The sequence below is a fragment of the Paroedura picta genome, chromosome 15, assembly GCF_049243985.1.
Source record: "Paroedura picta isolate Pp20150507F chromosome 15, Ppicta_v3.0, whole genome shotgun sequence".
In the NCBI taxonomy this organism is placed as follows: domain Eukaryota; kingdom Metazoa; phylum Chordata; class Lepidosauria; order Squamata; family Gekkonidae; genus Paroedura; species Paroedura picta.
Genome location: NC_135383.1, coordinates 4885868 through 4904416, shown reverse-complemented (window position 1 = coordinate 4904416; position 18549 = coordinate 4885868). Strand labels below are relative to the sequence as shown.

Genomic DNA, 18549 nt, shown 5'->3' with positions numbered 1-18549 from the left:
GGGCTGAGCTAATGCGGGCGGGAGGGCTGGGCTGGGCGCCGCCGCTGCTCCTCCTCCTCCTCTCCTCCTCCTCCCCCCGCCCTCCCTGCCTGCCTGCCTGCCTGGCGGTGTCTGCCTGAGCGCTTGACGCGCGGCCAAGAATGTGACCAACTCCCCGGGCCGGGCTCTTCCAGGAACAGGCGCCGCCTCCCCCCGGCCGCGGCCCTTCTGCACAAGGCGAGCGGAGGGTCCCCCGCGCCCAGGACGGCACGGCCGAGGAGGAGGAGGAGCAGACCTGCAGGCTGCACGGATCAGGCTTCTTTGGGGGTCCCGTCCGGAAAGACGCGCGCGGTCGGCCTCCCGGTGGGGCCGGGGGGAGCTCCCGGAATTAGAACCCGCCTCCGGGGGACGGAGATCCTTCCCCGCCGGAGAACTTGCGCCTCGCCCAAACTCCTCCCTCCTCAAGCTCCGCCCACGAAGTCGCCAGTTGTCCAAATCGGAGTTGGCAACCCGATGGTCACTTCCCAAGAGGCTGCACCCGCGGGACTTTCTCGGGTGCAACTATCGTGGGAAAGGGGCCATACCTAGAGTCTGGCAGCCTTATGCAGAGTGGGCCAGAAATGTGGGGGACAACCCTTGAGAAAATCTACCTAGGATCTGGCTGCAACACACACACACACACACACAACTTAAAACTGCCCAACAGCACCCAAAATGCGTCTCCCGAAGCATTTACACTGGCCCGTTTTTGAACACTCCCCCACTGGCGCGCTTTGGATTTTTCTGGAATGTCCTATTTGCAAACATCAGCGGAGAATTACCGGAAGAAAAACATGCGTCTCTCCACTATAGATAGGATGCTAATTATAAACTGATTATAAATTAATTATAAATTATTAACACACGCGCAAATGATAATCGGGACGCGCTATCCGAATAATGAATATCAAAATGATTAACATCTCCGGGGGTTCAGGCCTTGACAGAAGGCCTTCCTCGATGCCACAGCCAAGCTTTCTGTCGCCTTCCGTGTGTCTAAAGGATGTCGGAACTGGAAGACCCGGGTTCGAATCCCTGCCCGGCCATGGAAGCCCCCTGGGGGCGTTGGGCCAACCACACACCCTCGGCCTACCAGACACAGGAGAGGCAAGTGAGACTCCTAAGGTCACGTATATTGGTAAAGATTCCTTTTGTAGAAGACTCATAACATTGCTTTCCTGTTTTTGTTGTCCCTTTTTTGTGTCTGTTTCCATCTCTCTGTTTGTAATTGCTACATTGTATCTTGTAGACTTCCTCTGAAGGAGAATTCAAAACAGGGACTCAGTCCGGAAACTTACCAGGTTTTTCAGAATAAAAGAAAGAGGATGTTTTACACCGGTCTCTCTGCATGAACTTTACTCCATGTTGATATTTAGAGCCAACACTGGTTCTTGTATTGCTTGCTTGCTGCGCTGTGTTACCCAGAATCTTTTGCTTTTTTTTAGCCGCTACTGGGGGGTAAATGGTCATGACTGGGGAAGGCACTGGCAAACCACCCCGTATTGAGTCTGCCATGAAAACGCTAGAGGGCGTCACCCCAAGGGTCAGACATGACCCGGTGCTTGCACAGGGGATACCTTTACCTTTGAGACAAAAGGCTGGACTAGATGGACCACTGATGGACCCAGCAGGACTTTATGTTCTTATGAAGGCCTCGGCCTCTGGGCCCTGTGCCCTGGTTGACCAGTATGTAAGACAGGCTGCTGCAGAACCTGGTTTGAGTCCCCGTTCCTCCACATGCAGCCAGCGGGGTGGCCTTGGGTTAGTCACAGAGCTGACAGAGCTGTTCTCCCGGAGTAGTCCTGCCAGAGCTCTCTCAGCCCCACCGACCTCGCAAGGTTTCTGTTGTGAGAAGAGGAAGGGAAGGCAATTGTAAGCCGCTTGGAGACTCCCCTTCAGGTAGTGAAAAGTGGGGTGGGGATGCAAGCATAGTTTAAGGTGTGCACAAAGCCAAAAAGAATTAATCAGGCATGGGGAACTTTCAAAACCAGAAAAACTATTTGGCCTTAGGTGAGGATGGTATTCTCTGTCCTCCACACTGGACTGATTTTTATTATTATTATTACTTAATTTATTACCCGCCATTCCCAAACAGGCTCGTGGCGGGTTACAGATGTCCAGTGTTTAAAAACCCATCCAAACCTTATTCATGTGGACAGAAAAATACCAATGCAATCTTCCTCTTCCAAGAAGAAAAGCCCAGGTTGTGTTACAGTTGTTGCATTGATTTTTATTTTGTCTAACATGCACTCTCTCCTTATTATTGCTTCTTTTTTAACGTCATGGGGTGTTTGAAAGACAGAAGGGGCAGGCAGGTGATGGGCGAGATGGCAGTGTTCCAAAACGACAGGCGTTGCGATAACCAGAGATTGGGCTAGGAAAATTCCCTTCGGAACCTGAAAGGTATGAATGAGCTGCAAACATTCTAGTTGCTTTGCCTGCAAGGCACTTCTTTGACGCTCGCACAGCAAAGAGGGCCGCCTACTGGTGAGGCCCTCAAAGTGTGGGTTTTGCAAGCTTCTCTGACCTTGTCCTCCCTTTTCTATCCGGAAAAAAACTCAGATCCTCCCTTTCGCTAAAACGTTTTAAGGCAATTTCTAAAAAATTAATCTTTTTTTTTAAAGAAGAGCTGGGTTGGTTTTATACTCCGCTTTTCACTACCCGAAGACTCCCCCAAGCGGCTTATAAACCTTTCCCTTCCTCTCCCCATAACAGACATCCCGTGAGGTAGATGAGACGGAGAGAGCGCGGAGAGAACTGTGACCGGCCCAAGGTCACCCGTCTGGCTGCATGTGGAGGCGACATGGGGACTTGATGTAGGTAACAAAACTGCATGCGGAGCCAAGTCATCCGGGGCAGGGAATTGCCCAGTAGTCAAGGGGGCCAGGGCAGAGGGGCAAAAACTCACCTTCCCACACACATAAACAGAGAGAAGTCGAGAAAAAGCAGAGCCAGAGGAACGACAATTCATTTAGGACAGGGGTAGTCAAACTGCGGCCCTCCAGATGTCCATGGACTACAATTCCCACGAGCCCCTGCCAGCATTACACCCCTGGCGTAAACGGTCAATGAGAAACACAATGCCAGACTAAGCAGGAATCTGTTCTGGCCCAGAAGGGCCAATGGGTCCTTGTAAAATATATCTAAAAAATAGAGGTTTATATTAGGGTCAATTCTCAGGTTAGGGTTAATTGGGGATGGTTCAGGTTGGGGTGTCTTTAGGTTTACTCGAAGCATTAGGGCTGGCGGAGATTTAGGGACATGGTTAGAAAAGGCCACGGGATGTATAAATATTGGTTGACATTATCGCACATGTAAAGATTATGTTTAAACTGAGGAATTTATATCAGGGTAAATTCTAGGGTTGGGGTTAGCTTAAGTATGGGGCAGGTTGCAGATTTTCTCTTTCCCACCACCGGTTGTTCTCCCCCGGCCAGGAGGAAGCCCCCGGGGGCTCGTCCTGGCCCCACACTGCTCTCCCGCTAATGAATGCAACCTGTTCTAATGAAGGAGAGGTTTATTTGTGAAGCCAGTCGGCTGACATTTCGCATTTCTTGCCATAAATCTGGGTAACACTTTATTTTAATTACTGGGACATTTTCTAAGTTTTATTGTTTCTGGCAAAGGTATGAGAAATGAGCTCATTCATTAAATAAGGAATGCAAGCGATTTCTTCAGGGGGGGAAAGAGCGATACCCTCCGAAGTTTCGTTTTGGGGATGGAAACGGGGGGGCCCCTACTCTTTGGATACCAGAGACACCCCAGTTTGTCAGACAAGCCAGTTCTTTCCCTCTTCTCCCCAAGGTCTCCGCCATTTTAATTTCCCGTTTAACCGCCTGTCCCGGAATGGTTTGGGAAATGGATTGGGTTAAGGCCAAAGAAGAAGAAGAAGAAGAGTTGGTTCTTATATGCCGCTTTTCCCTACCCGAAGGAGGCTCAAAGCGGCTTGCAGTTGCCTTCCCATTCCTCTCCCCACAACAGACACCCTGTGAGGTGGGTGAGGCTGAGAGAGCCCTGATATCCCTGCTCAGTCAGAACAGTTTTATCAGTGCCATGGTGAGCCCAAGGTCACCCAGCTGGCTGCATGTGGGGGAGCGCAGAATCAAACCTGGCATGCCAGATTAGAAGTCCACACTCCTAACCACTACACCAAACTGGCACAAGCACCATTGGGGATTCCTCTGATATGTACATTACCCACAAAAAGATGCACCACACTCATTTGCCAATGGATTTCCACTAGTGCAAGGGCAAGACGAACGTCCATGGGCAGGTGCCACCACAAAAATGGTCCTTTTTATGTGACCACCCTCCATGCTTCAAAGAACAGAGGTAAGACAGGTTTTTGGCGTTGGAGAGTAACCTTGGGATGGGTGCATTGCAGGGCACCACTGGGCAATGATGCTCAGTCCCAATGCTTCTGGGATGAGGTTCCAAGTTAGGGAATTTCCTTCCCAACTACGTCGTCGTCTTGAACTGTGCCTTCTTTGTTCATAAAGTTAAGCTCAACTTGGTAGAGTTGGCCTCTCGCCCAACACAGGGATAATGGAAACAGCTCTCTAAGCGTTCATGTCCCGGATAGATAGCCCATGGCACGGCTAATGACTCACGCGCCATGTTTTGACGACATTGGTGGAGAGGCGAAGTTAAAAAATGGAAATTTTTATAAAACATTCATGGTGATATGTGACCATCTGTTCTAGTCTGGGTGTTTCGTTTTGTTTTTTTTAACATCTAGCTAAATAAATTGGTTAGCATAGATCGCTTACATTCACGTGCTATAAGAGCGTCCTTGATTTATGTACAAGGTGTGAACATGTCCGATAGAAGATACTGCACAGAACAAGGAAAAGATTTCTTTTTTTAAAATCTTATCTGCCTACTTAGGAGAGCTGCAAAGAAGGGAATATTCCATTTGGGGTGGGGGAGGGAGGGACGGTCTTTCGTTTGGTGTGTTTCAGGTCTTTTAAATTTGTCGCATAAACTTCTTCTTTTTTAACCTCATAGAGGAAAAGTTAACTCGAAACTCCAAGGCAGTTTTGATGAAATTACTTGACCCAGATGTGCATTCCGTTCCTTCCTTCTCCGGACCCTAGCCACCGAGCAGCAACATCGAAGGTGTGCAGAGGCATTAATTGTACGCATCTCTCATGTTTGGGTTGGAAGGACCACGAAAATATAAGCAGCGGCATCCCATCCCTCTCCCCCTCTTGTGGACTCATATGGCACATAATATCTCCCCCCCCCCCCCGCCCGCATGCACACATATTCAGATGAGAACATACATTTCTTCCTTTGCAGAGATGTGAGAATTCTTGGAACTCTGGACCACTTTCATAATGCTATTTTTACACACCCTGTGCCTTCTGGTCTCCATGGCGTTTCACCATAACATTGGACGCTAGTTCTTAATGACATAACCTGTCCCCTTTTTCCTTCCTGCTCTCAGATTGCTTCATTTTTCTCACTGGGCCCCTCTGACTTATTCCACTCGTCCACCCCCCCGCCCGAAAGGGGGGAAAAGCTAGGCCCAATTTTCTTCTTGTGCTTGCATTCTTCTGCATGGTGTCGTGGTTAAGAGAGGCGACCCCTAATTTGGAGGACTCCTCTTCCACATGCAGACAGCTGGGTGACCTTGGGCCGGTCCCAGTTCTTCCAGAGCTCTCACGGCCTTTCTTGCCTCATAAGATACCTGTTGTGGGGAGAAGAAGGGAGGCATGGCGCTGGCAGGGGCTCCTGGTAATTGTAGTCCATGGACTTTAGGATGCTCTGGGCTGATCCTGCGTTGAGCAGGGGGTTGGACTAGATGGCCTGTATGGCCCCTTCCAACTCTATGATTCTATGATTCTAAGATTCTATGAGCTGATCCTGCGTTGAGCAGGGGGTTGGACTAGATGGCCTGTGTGGCCCCTTCCAACTCTATGATTCTATCATTCTATGGCCTGTATGGCCCCTTCCAACTCTATGATTCTATGATTTATGATTCTATCATTCTATGGCCTGTATGGCCCCTTCCAACTCTATGGTTCTGTGATTCTGCGACGTCTGGAGACCCGCAGTTTGGTCACTCCTGCCATCTCCAGGCTATGAAGCTCAGCTCCCTTGGAGAAAACGGCTGTCTTGGAAGATGGACTCCGCAGCATAACATTCCACTCCCTCCCTCCCTGCCCCAAATCCTGCCCACTCATGGCTCCACCCCCAAAGTTTCCAGGTATTTCCCAACCCAGAGCGGCAACCCTAAATGTGCTCTCACGTGAGTATTAACAGAACCTTATACAGATCAAGCCCAGGTTGTCCTCGCTGGTTCTGCCCAACTGACCTCCACTCTGTCCTTATTCCCTGATCGTCCATGCAGCACGCGGCATTTGTTTCTGGGGGGCGCACTGAGCACTGATCCTCTCCTATTTAGTGTGGGGCAACGCCTCTGCAATCTTCTGGCCCGGCAAAACAGCCACGTCGAAGGTGGAGCCTGCAGGGCTGCAAAGGCTGATTCAGGGTTTCCGTGGTGAATGTGAGCACCGTAAAGTGTGAGAACAGGGCAGGCACTTTATAACCAGGGGCGGAGGTGCATCTAGGGATGGTGGCCAGCTGCATGGTGCTCCTGCATGCTTGCAACATTTTGATTGTCTCCAGGCGTTTGCACATGGTGCAACAGTGGCGTGGTTAAGAGCGGTGGACTCTTATCTGGAGATCCTGGTTTGGCTCCCCCCCCCCACTCTTCTACATGCAGACAGCTGGGTGAACGTGGGGCCAGTCACAGTTCTTCCAGAGCTCTCTCGGCCCCACCTGCCTCTCAAGATACCTGTGGCGAGAAGAAGCAGAGAAGGAAACTGTAAGCCACTTTGCGACTCCTGAGAGGAGGAAAAAGCGGGGTATAATAAATAACTTTTTTTCTTCTTCTTCCTCCACACAAAGCCTGCTGGGGCCAGTCACAGTTCTCTCTGAACTCTCTCAGCCCCACCTGCCTCATGAGGTGCCTGTTGTGAGGACAGAAAGAGAAGGCGATTGTAAGCTGCTTCGAGACACATGAGGCCAGCTGGGTGACCGTGGTCCAGTCACCGTTCTTATAAGAGCCCTCTCAACCCCACCTACCTTGTCTGTTGGTGGGAGAGGAAGGTCAGGCACCTGCAAGCCGCTTTGAGATTTATTAGGGTGGAAAAGGCAGGGTAGAAAAACCAACTCTTCTTCTTCGATTACAGTAAAAATGCTTAGGATCGATCCTATTTTGTGTGCCAGTCCTTGGCCTAGAGCAGGGGTAAGTCAAACTGCGGCCCTCCAGATGTCCATGGACTACAGTTCCCATGAGCCCCTGCCAGCATTCGCTGGCAGGGGCTCATGGGAACTGTAGTCCATGGACATCTGGAGGGCCGCAGGTTGTCTACCCCTGGCCTAGAGCAGCCGTAGAATCCCCTGCTGTCAAAAGACCTCCCTGTCCCATATCGGACACCCCTGAGCATGGCTTGTCGGCCTTCGGAACACAGCTGGAATGAGAATCGCCCAGGTCCTACCTCTTGCCCGGGGGCGGGTGAGGAGCCCTGCATTTAAGGCAGCAGGAGTGGAACCGTTGACGCGATTTTGTTCACTTTGAAGCAAGGCTGGACCACAAAGGGATCCGTCAGCGTAGGTGGGTGCCAGAGCCCGAGGTTCCTCACGAACCGAGGAGAGCGTTGCCAATAAAGCTGCGATGGCTCCAGGGCGGGTTTAAGGAGATATTGCTTGCCGAATTGCGTTTCCAGTTCAGAAGAGGAAGGTAAACAGAGCCGGTTGAGCGACTGTCATCTCAGTGGGATTTTGAAAAAGGGAGTCTTCTGGTGACCTCACCCTGCGACGTGCTTTTCTGGCCGGCGGCAGGCGGCTTGAGTGGCGTGACTAACGCGAGTCAGTGCAAACTTTTTATCCTGCCATCGAGGCACTGAATTGTGCTTCCATCTCTACAATTCGTGGTCATGGCTGACAACCAGTTTTGCTCCGAGGCCAATCTGACGTGGGGGGGAGATCAGTGAGCAAATTCCTCAGTTCCCACAGCCTAAAAGGGTCTGAGCATCTAAAGAACCCCCTTCCTTGATCTGCTAACATGGCCACCTTCCATGGCCTACTTCTAGGACTCTTAGAGGTAGGGCTAGAGTTACCAGGCTCCCCAGTTCCCAGAGCCAGGAGGCAACAACAGGGGAAGGAGATGGCCTTTATGTCCTGTTGTTGGATGTTGGGCTAGATGGACCCACTGGTCTGATCCAGCAGGACTCTTCTGATGTTCTTAGGAAGGCACAGCCTCTCTGCCATGTTGGTGGCTGTCCAAAGGAACTGCATGAGGAGGGATGTTGGACTAGAAGAACCACTGGTCTGATCCAGCAGGACTCTTCTGATGTTCTTAGGAAGGCCTTGACGTATGTGCCCTGTTGTTGGTTGTCCAAAGGAACTAGTTTGCCTCTGTGACAGACAGGATGTTCAATTAGATGGACCACTGGTCTGATCCAGAAGGACTTTTTTGATGTTCTTATGAAAGTCTTGGCCTCTATGCTTGTTGTTGGCCCTCCAGACGAACTGGTTGGCCCCTGTGTGAGACAGGATGCTGGACTTGATGGACCACTGGCCTGACCCAGCAGGGCTCTTCTGATGTTCTTAAATAGGGGCTGGAGAGTTTTCCTGGATTGACTACTCAACTCCAGACTACATTTTTCCATGCAGAAAATGGCACCTTTGTGGGACGAGTTTTATGGGATCACAGCTTGCTTGTCTGCCTCCCATCCCCAGACTCCACCTCCTCGGGCTTCACTCCCCGAATCTCCACAAATTCTCCAACCCAGAGCTGACAACTCTAGATAATTCTTCATCAGAATCCATGGCCATTTCTGGAAATTAAGCAATATGAAAATACATGAGAAAACTGCATCCCAATTAGCTACGTATTAAGCAAAACATTATAAAATAGAAAAACATATTTACCAGCGTCCAGGAGCTTATTAAGAACCGTCCACCTGGAGGCTGGCATCCCACAACGTTGTTCAGGGATGCCACTGTTTGCATATTTAAGGCTCAAAGATCCAGGGGATCTGACCTGAGCAGCACAGGATAGGAATTCGACAACAGTTCTGCAAAAACGTGCAAGGAAGTCAAGTTCCCCGGACATTTGTCCCTTGGACTGCCTCTAAAAGCATCACCTGCCCAATACTGCTGAGTGTACAGATCTTGGGAGCGTCATTTCAACAAAAGTCTAGAAGCAACACTCCCCAGCATCACAGAGCTAACACACATGCCCAGGCAAGGCCAGCTGTCTCTCTGTCCCCCTTTTTGGTGGGACTCTCTGCATGTGCAGTCTCTCCAGGGATTAAGGCAAGGATTATGCCCAGCCCCAGGAAGAATGAGGCCTTCGGGCCGGAGACTTCTTCATGAATGAATCAGCGCCTGGAATGCGCCTCTTCGGTGGGGCTGTAAAGCTTCCATCTTTCATCATGCCTACTCCCCGATGAGACAGCCAACCGGACCATCCATTCATTTGTCACCCATCTTTCGATTTCTCCGCCTTCAAGGATGGAGAGGCCCCGAGAGACATGGCAAAGGCACGCTTCCACCTTCCAGGTGAATTTCTGCTCCTTTCTTCTCCCGCCCATTGTCCTCGCCTCCCCAAAGTCAACCCATATTCTATAGCGAAGGACTCCCCGTCCTCAATATGAAGGAGAAAATATTTAATTACATGAGCACCACACGCCACTTCCTGTGCTTAGGATCCAGTCTAGGGTTTGTTTTTTTTTCAGCCCTGTTTATGGAATTGCATCCTCTGTGCCTAACTACAAACCTATTTAAATTAATAAAGTGGGAACCATTGGCATGCAGAGTGCTGATCTATCGGTGAGCTACAACGGACCCTACTAAAAGGTACAGGCCTTGGATCTCTTCCCACAATGCAGCAAGACGCATCAAGTAAGGCCACCGACCAAGCTGGGACTCTTCTACCATGCTCTGCCTGCACCTGTGGTTAATCACCTGGATCTCAATACAGATCTATTTTGGGGAATGTATTTTTAAGAGCGCTTCCTTCTTCAATGAACTCAGCTACTATTTTGCCTCCTTTTCACTGTAATGCAGTGTAATGCTTGTAGTACACCCATAGGTGTCACTGTAGACCTGAGATAGCTGCAGGACTGGCCCTGAGAGGAGAAAAGTTCATTTAGCAATCACTGTTCTTGCACATAGGAAAATGGAGCAAACCATTCCAGCTCTGTAGGAAGACAATGAACATGTTCTGCTTAAATAACTGCACATGGGAGTGAAGATTAGAGGCAGCAGAAGTTAGAAAAATAGTAATGTGAGATTATCTACCCAGAGGATAGGCTGGAGCAATTTCTCCCTAGATCCATAGATCCCAGGGCCTTTCCCCATTATTCTGGCTTAATGGACTGAGCCACACTTCGGGCCCAGTTCCAGGGTTCCTCGAAGCCTGAAAAAATATTTGAAAACTATCAGAGATACTATTCAAGGGGGAGCCAACCCCATACAAATCTGCCTCAAGACACTACACCCAGTGGTCATTCCGCAGCAGACTCTCTTAAGTTCAAAAGCAATGACAACAATGGAATTAAAATAACTCAAGTTCCTGTTTGGAACACTTTGTCCCTAGCCACGGTATTGGCTGAGTGCCTACAAGGCCCGGCCCCATTGCGTTTTCAAAAAAGAGGGGAAGGAAGAAACACCTGAGCAGAATGCAATCGTACAGGGCTTCCCCTCTCCTCCCCAAAAAGGAGGCCGGGAGAGAAAGGAGACTGCATGCCGTTGAAACACGTAGGAACATCTGCAATGTTCACGGGACATCAAAATAGGGCTTCATGCACGCAGTAAATTCAGATTCCTCTTTACGTGCCAAATCTGCCCAGCCCAGAACAGCCTCTCAGGTCTTTCTAAGCAAACAGGTTCTGGGGAAACGGCATGAACCTTCGCCAGCAGTACCTCTCCGGAGCTGGCGTTTGGTGAAGACGGTCATCTCTTCCTACATAATGTTTTTTTTTTTTCGTTTTTGCACCTCCGACCGAAGGCGGGAGCCAAGTATGTTCTAATTTCCATGTGTAATGTTTTACTTGGAAAGGGGCACTGACAACTGGAGGGCAGAAGCTAATGACCGGCTTTAACTCCTGCAAGCGTGCCAGCACTGGGGCGGGGAGAGCACGGGGAATTGTAGGAGATCAAATGAACTGTAGGGTAGGAGAGTGGAAGAGAGAGAGAGAGGGATCATAAAAACGTAAGAACCACCCTGCTGGAACAAACCAAGGGTCTAGCTAGTCCAGCATCCAGTTTCACCTAGCAGCCAACCGATACCTCTGGGCGGCCAGCTTGGTGCAGTGGTTAGGAGTGCCAGTTTGGTGTAGTGGTTAGGAGTGCGGACTTCTAATCTGGCATGCCAGGTTCGATTCTGCGCTCCTCCACATGCAACCAGCTGGGTGACCTTGGGCTCGCCATGGCACTGATAAAACTGTTCTGAACCAGCAGTGATATCAGGGCTCTCTCAGCCTCACCCACCCCACAGGGTGTCTGTTGTGGGGAGAGGAATGGGAAGGCGACTGTAAGCCACTTTGAGCCTCCTTCGGGTAGGGAAAAGCAGCATATAAGAACCAACTCTTCTTCAATGACAGGGCAGAGAGGCAGAGGCCTTCCTCTGATAAGAACATAAGAAGAGCCCTGCTGGATCAGACCAAATGGTCCATCCAGGCCAATATTCTGTCTCGTGGTGTGGTCAACCAGCCCTTCTTGAAACGCAACCACAGGGCAGAGAGGCTGAGGCCTTAATAAGAACATCGGAAGAGCCCTGCTGGGTCAAACCAGGGGTCCATCTAGCCCAGCATCCTGACTCACACAGGGGCCAGCCAGTTCCTCTGGAGGGCCAAAAGTGGGGCAGAGGCCGAGTCCGAGGCCTTACCCTGATGTTGCCTCCTGGCTCCCGGATTCAGAGGGTCACTGTCTCTGAATATGTAGATTCCCTTTCGTCTTTTTCTTCTTTTAAGATCACACAATATAGTCCCCTAAAGATGGAAGAGGGTAAAATACAATTCAATGTACACTTCTGAAGCAGCACCAGTGGGTCCCTTTTCTGTTGCTTTTTACTGCCAAGTCACAGCCAACTTATGGGCAAAACCCATCGGGTGACGCCACGGCACTATCTCACTGATGTCCCTTCCCCAAACCCTGCTGTTTTCAGCCTCCACCCGCAAAATCTCCATCTATTTCCCACCCCAGCCCTGACAACCCCAGGAGAAAATCAGATCGGCCTATCCGACAAAACAAAACAACAGCAATGACCTTGGCCAAGTCACAAGCGACCTTTCAAGTTCCCCAGAATTCACCTTCAGACCACAAAGTCAATCTAAAACATGGTGGAAGGGAGAAAAGGTGTTTCAGACAGGGTGGAAAGCCCCAACTCTGCGTGTTTAAGCCGTATCGAAAGCAGGGAGAGGAGAGTGCTGGGTGCAAAATAGCTTTCAGTAGCCCACCCCCCCCCAATCGAGGATCACAGTGTGAGAAAGCAGATGGGCAAGGAAAAGAAGGTCTAGGTACCCCCCGCTGACTCTGGTTATCACATCTATGAACAGGAAGACTAGCTTTGAAATTTCCTGTTCCCACACCTACTCGTTTTCTTCTTTTAACGCGCACACACAAAGCTAAAGCGGGAACCAAACCCACAATCCTCCTGCCGCCCACTTCCCAAAAAGGTACGATTGCTGCTTCCTCCATTCTGCCTCAAACTGTTTGCACTAAACAGAGGTGCCTGCGTGGCTTTTCCGAAACAATAAACTCCATGCTTCTGCCACTGTTTATGGGAATGGGGCGTGTGCGCGGGGAGAGACCAAGCGTGTACAGGACGTTCGCTTCTCACAATAAAGTTCCAGCGCCGGTTCAAGATCGCACATGTTCCCCTCTGCGGGATCAGGCTGGATTCCGAGTCGTTCCTGAAGGAGGCCGTCTGGGAGAGATCAGCTCCTTGGCCGCTGTGACCTTAGTCCTATCTGGCTGGGATCTGGCATTTGACCGGTCAAAAGGGGAAATTCGGTCGACTGACGGCTCACGGATGGGTCGCGGCTTCTCCGAAAGTTATTTAAAAAGTCCAGCGCTCAAACATTAGCCTTTTAAAAAACACAGTTAACAATACAACAGAGGTCATTACGCTCCCTGCAGGCAAAGGTGCCTTTCTGAAGACTCTGGTGTCCCCAACTTTGCCCCAGCGCTGAAGACACAGAGACCTCTATGCTGCAAAGTCCATGCAGTCGACCAGGTGGGCATTCTAGGTCAGGGGTCCCAAACTTGGGGCCTGTGGCCCTTCCATATGCCAGAGACACAATGTACTTTCTGAGGCATCTGCTGTCGGCTTCAGGAAACTCCAGTGAATCTGAACAGGATTGGGCACTATGCACCGTGTCAAAGGAAAGAGCTACTGATGGTGGGGGTTTGGGGAGCTGGGCATCCCCTTTGTGTGTTTGGCATTCTGGCAGTTATATAATTAAGCGGGCCAGCCCCACTCTTACCTTTTTGGGGGAAGGGTACCATTTGGAATACACAGTAGTAGGTTGCCTTCAAACCACACCGCTAAAAACCTGAACAGTCTGAGTGGGAGCAGCTAAAAAACCCAAACTCTGGAGACGCCAAGGTGAGAAAACGTATTGTCGGTGTCCAATCTGTCCTTGCCTCCTCAGGAGCCAAAATTCATCCTAAAAAATCCCATATGGCCAAGCTATTTGGGGGCATCGTGGCACTGCAGTCTTAAAATCTGTTCAAAGCCGGATTTCGAGACCTCTTGGGGCTTACCCCGAAAGGGAGCAGTTGCTGTGCGCTTGGGGGGTTCCGACGGCCATGCTGGGAATCGCGAACAGAGTTTATTTGTGTGCATTTCCTCATTCGGGCTCCAAATTCAGAGCGTGGAAGGAGAGGGATTACCCAAACGTCGCCTCGAGGAGCAATCTCTGCAAGAGGCTCGGCTCCAAAGGACGACGCGGACGCTTTCATCTTCGGCGTTTTGGGGGAGGTTTCGGCACAGGTTCCCATCTTTCAGCTACCCACTGCCAAAGCTGAACTTGAAACCGCATTGAGCGAGAATGGGATGAAATTAATGCAAAAGAAATTCCACCTAAACATCAGGAAGAAGTTCCTGACAGTCAGAGCGGTTTCTCAGTGGAACAGGCTTCCTCGGGAGGTGGAGGGTTCTCCTTCTTTGGAGATTTTTAAACAGAGGCTGGACAGCCATCGGACGGAGAGGCTGATTCTGTGAAGGCTCAAGGGGGTGGCAGGTGACAGTGGATGAGCGATAGGGTTTTGGGTGTCCCGCATAGTGCAGGGGGTTGGACTAGATGACCCAGGAGGTCCCTTCCAATTCTATGATTCTATGATGTCTTCAACACAGAGGTATCTGCATCATTTAAATACTGTAACGGGAGGATACAGTATATAGCCCCATTGTATACCGCACTGTTTTTTCTGCAAGGAAAGCGATACCGTGATCCCCCTATAAGGTATCTTATAAAGATTTAATCACACATTTATATGCCACATTGCAGAGAGATAAATACAGACACTGCTGGCAATAATACACACCCACGCAGACTAAAAATATATAGCCCAAAGTTTCCCCTCCTCCCTGTTTCCTTTATCTGTTTTCCTCTTAAGCTACCAGAATCATTCAGTTCAGATTAGGGGTGGAAGGTCTTCTGAAGGTCTTGGGGCTTTTGGGCTTCAAACCTCAGAGAGGTTATTCTAGAGAGTAATCTATGAGTCCGACGTTTCATAGCCCAAAACTTTACATAATTGGCCTCTGGTGTTTCGTACTCCGAAACTTCGCACAATTAGCCTCTGAGGTTTCGGACTCTGACATTCCGCACAATTAGCCTCTGATGTTTCGTACTCCAAAACTTCGCACAATTGGCCTCTGGCGTTTCGTACTCCGAAACTTCGCACAATTGGCTATATAGATTTGGAGGGCTGTTGCAGAGAGTCTAAATATCATCCCTGCTGTCCCGTATATAAGTAAGGAGGCCCAAACAGTCAACCGCTGCGATATCTCAGCCGAAAAGGAGGCAGGCCTACATCGCCAGCTCTGTGCAGCCCATGGGACGGAGGCTGTCAGATGATTTACAACGGCGGTGTTTATCGCTAACACATGTGAAACGCATTAAGCAGGTCTTCGAACAGGTGGAAGGTAAAAGGCCGCATGTGGTTAAAGACGCCGTCTCGGGGCCAAGGCACGTCTCCGGAACCCCGTTCCGCTACGGCCATCATCCGTCAATACAGCCCGATGGCCGGGAGATTACCAGAGAGGGCGTTACAGATTATATAATGCTCCATTGGGGGGGGGGGCGTTTAAAACAGAGAGACAGAAAGAGCAAAGGGGGCGGGGGAAGCAAGGTGGCAGAGTTATAGAGCCTCAGAAATACTCCAGAAGACCTGGGTTTAATTAAAGCGAGATAGAGAGAGGGCCGGCTGCCATATAATATTTTGCAATTTCCATGGCACCCGCAAGCATTCCAGCATGTGCCATGACTATAGGCTATCTGCACGGCTTGCTTATGCACGATCAGGGAAATGCAGCTGGACATCTGGACCCCTCTGACTCACAGGGTCATCTATGACTAACCGCTCCAGCGCCGGGTTTGTTTACTCAAAGCGACGTCCTCCCGAGTTTAGTCAGACTTCGTTCCTAGCGAGCGGGTGGCGTCCCGTGTTGCAGGGGTGGTCCCGTTTGCGCCCCGTGGCTTCGTAGGCAGTGGGATCGGTGTCCAGCAAATCATATGGGGCAGCTTTCAGTGCTGAGAAATGCTGCATTAGCCTGGGGATAATGGACCCCTAAGCAAAACACCTGCCACGAGCCGGTCTATGGGAGTGGCAGGGAATAATAATAATAATAATAATAATAATAATAATAATAATAATAATAATAATAATAATAATAAGAAGAAGAAGAAGAAGAAGAAGAAGAAGAAGAAGAAGAAGAAGAAGAAGAAGAAGAAGAAGAAGAAGAAGAAGAAGAAGAAGAAGAAGAAGAAGAAGAAGAAGAAGAAGAAGAAGAAGAAGAAGAAGAAGAAGAAGAAGAAGAAGAAGAAGACGTAAAACAACGTGTGGCCCATCCTGTCTCAATGGACCCTGGTGAGCAGCTGGCAGCATTTGACACCAACCTCAGTTCCGCAATAAAACCCAAGTTCCTCACGCTCTCTTGGTGGAAGATCACACAATATTTATAGCGTCAAAAGAGCCCTAGTGGAAAAGACAGAGGACAAAGGACAGTAACCTATCCCCCCTGATTACTCTAGAAGTACGACTGAGCAATAAACCTTTTTTTTTTTAAAGAAAAAGTTCCCTTCCATGCTGCAGAGCATGGTTCCCGCTTCTAACATTTGCTCCCAGAGCCCCCTGTTCTCCCCTTCCCCCAATGCCTCGGGAGTGATCTCCCCCCCCCTCCCCCAAGGTTTTCTAATTCTTCCCAAATGCAGGGAGCTCACGTTTAATGCCACAGCTGCCGGGGAGGAAATCGCAAATAGCAGAAGGTGGATTACTTGATAATGCCCCTGTTCTTCTCTGGCAAATGCTGACACCTGCGTTTCACACGCTGCCTTTTTCGACTCTTCTCCCCCCCCCCCCCCGCTCCCAACAAAGTTTGCATATAGTATGTTTGCTGGATGATTTATACGATCGGATTTGCTGTTTATAGGAACGGCTTAAGGCATCCGAATTTCTTCTGACAGCTGCTTTCTTTCCAATTATACCTCCCCCCCCCTCTGCAGTCATCTCCGGCATCTTTGGGGACAGAGAAGCTATCGCTGGTATTTGGGAAAATGAAGCAGGATTCAGGAACAAATAAAAAGGTAAATAAGTAGAAGTGTTTAAAGGCCCCGGGAAACGTTTGCGCGGTGTGCCCTCCAAGGCTTGGTATCATTTTGATTCACGCCTGGAATTCCAAAAGAAGAAGCTCGGGACCGAAACAGATTGCGATGATTTCAGTGCTGTCTTTTGCTAAAGAAGGGAAATTGGGCAGAGAAGGAGAAGATGGTGCTAAACGGGCCTGAAGGGCGGGCTGTACGGCCAATGATCATCAGAACCAAAAATCATCCAGTTTGTATTCAGAGGTACAGTGCTCCTGACAAGGAGGGTCCATTCCTGGGGACCAAGTTCTCTGAGGAAAAGGATTGGGTGAGTACACATTTAAGACGAGTAGATAAATAGGCACACTTTTTAGTATTTGGAAATATCTAACACAGGAGTCCACAACCTGGTGTTCGTGGTGCCCGTGGTCCCTTCCTGGTGCCTACCAGGTTTTTTTTGGACGCGGGTGGGGCTTTTGTGTGATAAGGTTTCTGATCAGCCACTGGGGATCCGATTGGCTGTGCAGGTTTTTGAAAAAGGTTGTTTCCATAAAAGCAGAAGGGTCTTTGCCGTGTGACTGAAAGTAAGCTGCAGCTGCCATTCCGGAGCAGCCATTTTGTGGCTGGCTCCACCTCCTGCAGCAGCCATTTTGTGGCTGCATCCACAATGCTGGGTCAGAATTCCGGAGGTTCCCACAGGCTCAGAAAAGGTTGGGGACTCCCGGTCTAATGTATCTTCCGTTCCGTGCGTTCCTCTATTACAGACAACTTCCTACCTTGAAATTCGGGGGGAAACAGTCTACCAATGCAAAAAACACATCTATCAGTTCTTCTCTGGCACAGTTCTTGCTGTAGCATAATATCCAAAGCACACTAAAACAAAAAAAATGTTTGCCAAAAGTGGTAGGTTTGCAAAGAAAAAGTGTGTGCTAAGTCTTTTTCTTTTAAAAAAAGATTGTAGCAGCAACAGATTATTTCTGCCTCTTTGCATTTGAGGGATATATCCCAAAACGGGCTTGGGGGCTATAAATTCTGCTAACAGTATTGTTCGTTGCAGTGAAAGCATGACTTAAAAGGAACTGCATTCTTCTGTGACATTACCTCATTCAGTGTGACATTACCACAACATACAACATACAAGCAATGCTCAACAACACATCTATGCAATTCATGCATGCACACAAACACAGGCATGGACAAGATGAGGACGGCTGCATAATACCTGCCCTGAGCCAACTGGGGAGGGCGGGCTATAAAAATAAAGTTATTGTTATAATATTGCTACTTACTAACAATGAACAGAGCACTTTAAGAATTAGCAATTTTTAATTGAATAATAAAATCAGAGTCCAGCATTCACCTTTAAGACCAACCAAGATTTATTCAAGGCGTGAGCTTTCGAGTGCAAGCTGAGGTTTGCACTCGAAAGCTCACGCCTTGAATAAATCTACTGGACTCTGATTTTATTGTGCGACTTCAGGCGAAAAGGGCAACTTATTGGAATCTATTTTTAATTGTTTGGCGCCACCAAGTGGCCACTCTCGCCTAAAAGAAGGGAGGGGAAAGCTGCAAGAAAAACACTTTTCATTTTTGTTGTTACAGCTGCAACTTGGAGGGGATGAAGCAATTTTTTCCCTGATGCTGGGGTTTCCTTTCATGCTTTCTTTAATTTCAGGACTTTCGAAGGCCTGTGGTTAGCTCACTT

General features: G+C 49.4%; 1 long non-coding RNA gene across 1 annotated transcript; it reads right to left on the bottom strand.

The window, feature by feature from the left end:
* Positions 1–6192: 6192 nt before the first annotated feature.
* LOC143824587 (uncharacterized) lies at positions 6193–16612 on the bottom strand. Its single transcript, XR_013226803.1, has 5 exons — positions 16485–16612; positions 16161–16239; positions 11924–12026; positions 7527–8867; positions 6193–6820 (listed from the first exon to the last, which is right to left on the bottom strand). It is a non-coding gene; the product is annotated as an uncharacterized LOC143824587 (long non-coding RNA).
* Between the last annotated feature and the right edge of the window lie 1937 nt (positions 16613–18549).